Consider the following 9,015-nt stretch of genomic DNA (forward strand, 5'->3'; position numbering starts at 1 on the left):
TAGCTGGTCATTGAGCGAGGTAAAACACAGGGGGAAGAGCTGTTCCTTAGATGTATTTATTAAAAAATTTTTATAGACTACCTGAATTAAGCGGTTTACAGAAGAACATACACATTAGTAAAACAGATCAAGTTATCGTCAATCACACTTGCTTGTCCTTCCATTATACATTATTTTAATCACAGAAACTTTTTATAATAAATCAAAAATATATTAACGTAGGGCTCCTTTTACAAAGTCGCGCTAGTGGTTTAACGCACATAATAGCGCACGCTAACCCGCTAGCTTCTACCGCCTCTTGAGCAGGAGGTAGTTTTTAGGCCAGCGCGGGGGTTAGTGCATGACGAAAAGGCATGCGCGGCTTTGTAAAAGGAGCCCTTAGTGTGCACTAAACGCTAACGGGTCCATAGGATTTAATGGACGCGTTAGCATTTAGCGCGTGCAAAGATGCACTAGCGCGCCTTAGTAAAAGGACCCCTTAGTGAAGTTTCTGTGATTAGAATAGAATAATATATTTAACATCACGGATAAAGATTAACGCCCTCTTTTATGAACGCATCGCGTGGGTTTTAGTGCCGGCAGCAGTGATAATTGCTCAGGCGCGCACAGGAATTCTATGAGCATCGGGACAGTTACCGTTGCTGCCGGCACTAAAACCTGCACTATGCGTTCATAAAAGAGGTGGTAAGTTATTCCCAGAAATATAGAACTGACTTCTATTATATATTACATAACCATGTTATGGTGTCAATATAGCACTCCTCTTGTAATATATTACATGAAAGCATCAACAAATAACCGAGTTTTTCAACAATCTCTTAAAAGTCATTCAATCTGTGCACAATCTCAAATTCCCAGGAAGTGTATTCCGCAAATTCCATTAAAATGTAAAGCTCCTGGAAATGTCCAGCTTTCCCAATTGTTATCCTATTTGTAATATTGCCTAGAAATGTCCACTTGTCTTATTTGTTATCTAATTTGCAATTTCTCCTGGAAATATCCAGCTTTCTTATCTCACTTGTAACAAAAAATTGTAACTATCCTGGAAATGTCCAGTTAGCTCTTTTGTAATCCGCCTAGAACTGTAAGGTACAGGCAGAATAGAAGTCACTAATGTAATGTAAAGTAAATTCACAGCAGCTATTGAAAACATCGAAGCTTTCATCCTTACATAGTGAACTCTGTTCTCTCTCCGTTATCAGCTTCACCCCTCCTTCAGATCTCAACATTTCTTCCTGGTGGGTATATTTTCCAAAGATTTTGAAAACACAATGGAGCTGACCAATACAATACTTAGGGCTAGATTTACTAAAGCCCCCTTACCTGTCCGATCCGTGGCCGAGTATTTCCCGGGTGACCGATTCACCAAGCCTCCTCATGCAAATGACTGAGATCGGAGGCCCGCCCCACAGTGACTGCACGGATCGCTACAGAGTGATCCTGACGCATGCGCAGACCATCTTCTTTGCTTTAAACCCACGGGTTAAAACCAAGGCCTTGTACTGTGGGGAAGGGTGGCAGAGCGCAGGAGAGTCGGGGCAGCAGGTTCCCCCGCCCCCCCCCCTGCTCTTTAGAATCGCGCGTGCACGCATAAAGCAGGAGGAGGAAAGAAGAAGCTGCAGCACTTGTGTTTCCTGCAGGGAGCAAAGGGAAAACTTCAGGGCTATAAGATCTCGGTGTTCCATAGAGAACGAGGTGGACAGAGAGGCAGCTTGCTGCTTGAACACATGAGGCAGGCAGGGCGGCAGAGAGCAGGATTTTTTCAGGGCTGCAGGGCTGGGATTTCAGGGCGGGAGAGAGCAGGAAAGGACATGAGCGACTGGTCCTCAGCAATCGCCTGGTTTTGGATCGGCCAGCCCAGTTGGTGTGCCTGAATTTGTTTAGTGAATCGAGGCTCTTCCTACTTTGCATGCCATTTCCCCTCATTTGCATGCACGGATCAGATTGGGTGCGGATGCGCTCAGGAGGAAGGTTAGTGAATCGGGTCGGGGGTCGCAAAGTGGTCGAGACACGATCGGTGGGCTTAGTGAATCTAACCCTTAGTGCACAGTAGATAACACCTCATGTATCCTCTGAACATAAGAACTGCCATCACCGGATCAGATCCAAGGTCCATCGAGTCCGGCGATCCGCACACACGGAGGCCCAGTCAGGTGCACACCTGATGTAGTTCTAGTCACCCGTATCCCTCTATGCCTCTCGAAAGGAGATGTGCATCTAATTTGCTTTTGAATCCTAGAACGGTGGATTCAATAATAACCTCCTCTGGGAGAGCATTCCAGGCGTCCACCACTCGCTGCTTGAAGCAGAACTTCCTGACATTTGTCCTGGTCTTGTCCCCCCCTCAGCTTCAGTCCAGGTCCTCTTGTCCATGTCACACTTGACAAGGTAAATAATTTATCTTCCTGCTCTATTTTGTCGATGCCTTTCAGTATTTTGAAAGTCTCAATCATGTCCCCTCGCAGTCTCCTCTTCTCAAGGGAAAACAGTCCCAGTTTCTCGAGTCGTTCCTCGTATTCCAAGTTCTCCATACCAGTTATTAGCTTCGTTGCTTGTCTCTGCACCCTTTCCAGCATTTTTATATCCTTCTTTAGGTTGGGGGACCAATGTTGGACGCAGTATTCCAAGTGGGGTCTGACCATTGCCCTATAGAGCGGCATTATAACTCTCTCCGACCTACTCGTGATTCCCTTCTTTATAATACCTAACATTCTATTTGCTTTCTTTGCCGCTGCCGTGCATTGTGCCGACGGTTTCAGGGTCCTATCTATCATTACACCCAGGAAGCCAGAGACTGTTTTAAAACAGGCGTAATACCACAATATACTAACCTGTTCATGGCAGAACTGGAAGAGACAAAACCCCTGCTATACTACCGGTACATTGATGATATTTTTATGATTTGGACCAAGAGATAAGAGACTCTCAAATGTTTTTACAATTCTTTCAATACATACCATCCTACAATCAAATTAAAAATGAACTGTTCCTCGGAGAAAGTCAACTTTCTGGACACCAATGTTTCCATCAACAATGGAACTATACATGAAATATACAAACATCCTCTGATATCACTTCCTAGGTGAGGAAATAACATCAGAAAACGAGCCGACGCAGGCGCAACAGCAGTTTAGGGGTTACTGCTCGCTGCTAGAAATGTTACAGCGGTATGGGGAAGGGAAGCAGCTGACTTGTGTGGCAGTAGCGGGCAGGGAAGGAGGATGGATGCTGCGCCTCTATCAAGATGGTGCCTGGGGCAAACCCCCCTCCCCCCCCCCCCCGCAAGCCCTCTTTACTACACCACTGCCCCACAGTCACCCAACATGGGAAAAACATTCAGCATAAGTGGATCCTTCACATGCTCATCTTCGAATGTAGTTCATATCATTCAATGCAAAAGGTGTAGAGAAGGATGCTGCATTGGAGAAATAAGCCAGATGCTAAAGACTAAACTAACTAAACTAAACCTTAAGTTTATATATAGAAACATAGAAATAGACGGCAAGATAAGGGCCACGGCCCATCTAGTCTGCCCACCCTAATGTCTCTCCCCTACCTTTGCCCTGTGAATAGATCCCATGTGCCGATCCCATTTGGCCTTAAAATCAGGCACGCTGCTGGCCTCAATCACCTGTAGTGGAAGACTATTCCAGCGATCAACCACCCTTTCAGTGAAAAAGAATTTCCTGGTGTCACCTCGTAGTTTCCCGCCCCTGATTTTCCACAGATGCCCTCTTGTTGTCGTGGGACCCTTGAAAAAGAAGATACACCGCATCCTCTCCACGGAAGTAGAGCTTGGCACGGTTTACAAGAACTTAAAATATAAGAAGAGAAAGGAAAAGGTTTACATGAGCTTATATATAGAATGGAAGGGTAAATGGGAAAATAGAATTACATGTTAGAGAAGAGCCAAGTTTTCAGTTGCTTGCAGAATAAATGGAGGGAGCCCAGGTTCCGCAACGGGATAGTAAGGTCGTTCCAGAGACCTGTGATTATTGAAGAGAAGAGATTTTCTCAGTTTACCTGCATAGAGAATACCGCGTAGAGAGGGGAAGGATAGTTTATATCTTTGGGCAGGTCTGGTGGAGTCAGGACTCGAGGAGTTAAAGGATAGTGGGATTAGGATTAATTTACACAGATATTGTATTACAAATTGTAATGCCAACCAGGATATCGCCTGTGTGGACAACATTTCAGAAAAGCAGAACCTCGCATACTGATTTCACGGTGAGAATATTAAAAGGAAATTTTAAGACAATTCAGGAATGCAAGACCTTTGAAATCAAAATGATAAAACATTTTGAAACCCACCAGACAGGACTTAACAAAGACACATTACACAACATCATTTTTACTGCTCTGACACCTTCATATCATCCTTCCTTATCTCCCTGTCTCCCACCCTCCCCTCCCTCATCCTATAAAACTGTCATTTGAATATTTGAATACTGCTGCGAAGCTGATCTTTGGAAAATGTAAATTTGACCATGTGACCCCTTTGCTTCAAAGTCTTCATTGGCTTCCGGTTTATTTTAGAATTCAATTTAAATGCACTTGTATTTCTTTTAAAATTCTACATGGTATCTTTAATCATAAGAACATAAGAAGTTGCCTCCGCTGGGTCAGACCATAGGTCCATTGTGCCCAGCAGTCCGCTCCCGCGGCGGCCCATCAGGTCCATGACCTGTAAGGTGATCCTTTGCCTAAAACCCTTCAATCCCCTTTATCCCTCTATCTATACCCTTACATAATCCTATCTATACCTCTATCTGTATCCCTCAAACCCCGCATCCATCAGGAATTTATCCAATCCTTCTTTGAAACCCCGTAATGTACTCTGTCCTATCACAACCTCCGGAAGCGCATTCCAGGTGTCCACCACCCTCTGAGTGAAAAAGAACTTCCTAGCATTGGTTCTAAACATGTCCCCTTTCAATTTCTCCGAGTGCCCCCTTGTTCTTGTGGTTCCCGATAGGTTGAAGAATCCGTCCCTCTCCACCTTCTCTATGCCTTTTATGATCTTGTAAGTCTCTATCATGTCTCCTCTGAGTCTCCGCTTTTCCAGGGAGAAGAGCCCCAGCCTTTCTAACTTGTCTGCCTATGAAAGGTTTTCCATACCTTTTATCATTTTCATCGCTCTTCTCTGAACCATCTCAAGTATCGCCATGTCCTTCTTAAGGTACGATGACCAATGTTGGACACAGTACTCCAGGTGCAGGCGCACCATCGCATGATACAGCGGCTTGATGACTTCCTTTGTTCTGGTTGTGATACCCTTCTTAATAATACCCAACATTCTGTTTGCTTTCTTCGCGGCTGCTGCGCATTGTGCCGTTGATTTCAATGTTGTATCCACCAGCACACCCAAGTCTTTTTCAAGGTTACTTTCCCCTAGTACTAATCCCCCCATTTTGTAGCTGAACATTGGGTTCTTTTTCCCTATATGCATGACCTTGCACTTCTCTATATTGAAGTTCATCTGCCATTTATTTGCCCACTCCTCCAGTTTGTTCAGGTCCCTTTGTAGGTCTTCACACTCCTCTGTCGTCCTAACCCTGCTACAGAGTTTAGTGTCATCCACAAATTTTATAACTGCACACTTTGTCCCTGTTTCTAGGTCATTAATAAATACATTGAACAGCAGCGGTCCGAGTACCGACCCCTGCGGAACACCGCTCGTGACTCTCCTCTAGTCCGAGTAGTAGCCCTTCACTCCAACCCTTTGCTTTCTGCCTGCCAAACAGTGTTTAACTCATCTGTATACATCCCCTTCCACCCCGTGGTTCCACAGCTTCCTAAGTAGCCGCTCATGGGGTACCTTGTCAAAGGCTTTTTGGAAGTCGAGATAAACGATGTCTATGGGTTCCCCTTTGTCTATCTGGCTGTTTATCCCTTCAAAGAAGTGCAGTAAGTTCATTTGGCACGATCTTCCTTTGCAGAAGCCATGTTGGCTCGCTTTCATTAGTCCATTTTTTTCTATGTGCTCACAGATGCTGTCTTTTATCAGTGCTTCTACCATCTTGCCTGGAACTGAAGTCAAGCTTACCGGCCTGTAGTTCCCCAGGTCACCTCTCGATCCCTTTTTAAAGATAGGTGTAGCACTTGCTATTTTCCAGTCCTCCGGGATCTCCCCAGTTTTCAAGGATAGGTTGCAAACTCGTTGGAGTATTTCCGCTACTTCGTTTCTTAGTTCTTTTAATACCCTTGGGTGGATTCCGTCCGGGCCTAGTGATTTTTCACTTTTCAATCTATCTATCTGTTGGAGGACATCCTCATGGCTTACCTCTGTTGTCGACAGTTTTTCTACTTGGTCTCCATTTAAGATCTCTTTGGGTTCCAGTACATTGGATGTGTCCTCGCTTGTGAAGACTGACGAGAAGAACTTGTTTAACCTATCAGCTACCTCTTTTTCCTTCTTTATCACTCCCTTTCTGTCTCCATTATCCAATGGTCCTACTTCCTCCCTCGCCGGTTGCTTTCCTTTAATGTATCTGAAGAACGATTTGAAATTTCTTGCTTCCCCGGCTAGTCTCTCTTCATATTCTCTTTTTGTCCTCCTAATCACTCGGTGACATTCTTTTTGATGTTTCCTGTGTTCCTTCCAGTTTTCCCCAGTTTGGTCCTTTTTCCATTGTTGGAATGATTTTTTCTTGTCTCCTATCACTTTCTTCACTTCATTGGTTATCCATACCGGGTCTTTTGTTCAATTTTTTTTACACCCTTTTCTAAACCTGGGGATGTTCAGATTTTGTGCTTCTTGCACCGTATCCTTGAATAAGGACCAGGCTTTCTCCACAGTCTCTGCTTTCCTTGAGCTGTTTCTGAGTTTCTTTCTCACCATTGCTCTCATTCATTCTCCTTTACAAGAGGTATCCAACAATTTAAACTCTCCCTTACTTCTAAAAAAGCGATTAAAGGAGTCAAGATCTTCATTCAATCTTTGGTCTTTAAATTCTCTCAACTCTGGAACGATCTCCCCTTTTTTTAAGGAGTCCCAGTTCATTTCAATTTTTCCGTAAATCTTTAAAAACCACTTTATTTGCCAAACATTTTGAAAATTAATTATTTTGAAATTTTGCTATTATCTTCTATTTATCATTTGCAAATCATTCCCTGTTTATTTAATTGCTGTAAACAGAGTCGAGCCTTCTCAGAATGATAGACTCGGTATAGAAAGTTAAGCTTCAGTTTAGTTTTACTCTTATATACTGATAGCTTCTTCATTTGCTTATCTCTGATCTGAAGAAGCTGATCTAACCAAGCTCTAGTTAGTCCAATAAAAAAGGTACCACTTGGATTCTTTTTTGTTTTGTTTTATTTCTACATGAATGGCTATAGGGGCTCAGAAGCTAATGGGCATGTGCTAATGGGGAAATTAGCATGTGACCATTAAAGGAGAAAATAGAAAAATCAGCCATTTTACCCTGGTGATAAAAATGGCCTTAGCACGCATGAATGACCCAGGTAAGGATGCACCAAGGCCACTTTTATTCACAGTTTGTAAAAGAACCCCAAAATCTGTTATGTATACAAAGCTGCAGTCCGGATAAATGTAAGTTTTTATTTTTCACTAAATATCATATATCTTATGAATAAAATATGTTTTAGTACAAATTCTATTGCACGGTCTGTGTCTGTATATGGCCGTTTGGTGGAGGATGGGCAGGGGAGGGCTTCAATGGCTGGGAGGGTGTAGATGGGCTGGAGTAAGTCTTAACAGAGATTTCGGCAGTTGAAACCCAAGCACAGTACCGGGTAAAGCTTTGGATTCTTGCCCAGAAATAGCTAAGAAGAAAAAAAATTAAAAAAAAAAAAAATTTAAATTGAATCAGGTTGGGCAGACTGGATGGACCATTCGGGTTTTTATCTGCCGTCATCTACTCTGTTACTATGTTTAACGACAGTCTTTTTCCAGTATGAATTCAGTTTTTTGGGGAAAAAAAATGCACTGAACAGGTTTTGGAATTCACCTTTTCAATTGCTTACCCTTTACCCAGCTAAAAGTCCACTTGGATTCAGGGGCAACTTGATCATGAGGCAGGCCTAGGCAGTTGCCCAGGGCACCAGCTTCTTGGGGAGGGCGAGAGAAGGAGATGGAAATGGAAAGAGAAAAGAAGCTTGAACTTTTTGTCAGCCGCCTGTTGCGATGCGGACTCACTTAAGCGCGGGGCCCTGTTGTTCCTGCTTAAGGCCAGCATAAAAAAAAAAAAGTAACCCCTCCCCCCCTTTTACAAAGCCACGTTAGGCTTTTGTCACTGGCCGCGGTGGTATTCGCTCCAACACTCATAGGAATTCTATGAGTGTCGCAGCTAATTCTGCCGTGGCCAGTGATAAAAGAGCATAAAGCAGTTTCATAAAATGGGAAAGGAGGGGGGGGAGAAATGAAATCAACCAAAGAAAACAACATGAAAACAGAAAGCACAATGAAAAACAAAAACAAAATGAAGAATACTTTTTTGATTGTCTATGTACAGCCATGATGTCACTGGCTATGTCTTCAGGGTAGAGAATGACACGGTGACAAAATTCATCACCGTTCCCATCTCTGCGGATAACCACGGGAAATAATCCCATGTCAATTTCTAGTGTCTATTTCAACCTCAGTCCTTCTACACCAGCATTCTTCAAAGCAAAGCTTGCGGGTCAGTGGTTGTGGCCATTCATACTCTGATTCTTATGGGAGCCAAGGATAATGAAGCCATTGTGACATCACTGATGTGATTGGCTCTTAGGCACTGGTGGAATGAGGCATTATGACATCACAATATCTGCTCTGGATACCAGAGACTGTCATTCTGTAGTGTCTGTTTCAACCTCGGTCCTTCTACACCAGCATTCTTCAGAGCAAAGCTTGCGGGTCAGTGGTTGTGGCCATTCATACTCTGATTCTTCCCTCTCTCCTTAAAGAATGACATGAAGATGGTTTCACGCGGTTATCCGCAGGGACGGGAACGGTGATGAATTTTGTCACCGTGTCATTCTCTATTTCAGGGCAGGCACCCAGGCACATGCTGG

The sequence above is a fragment of the Geotrypetes seraphini genome, chromosome 8, assembly GCF_902459505.1.
Source record: "Geotrypetes seraphini chromosome 8, aGeoSer1.1, whole genome shotgun sequence".
Lineage (NCBI taxonomy): Eukaryota > Metazoa > Chordata > Amphibia > Gymnophiona > Dermophiidae > Geotrypetes > Geotrypetes seraphini.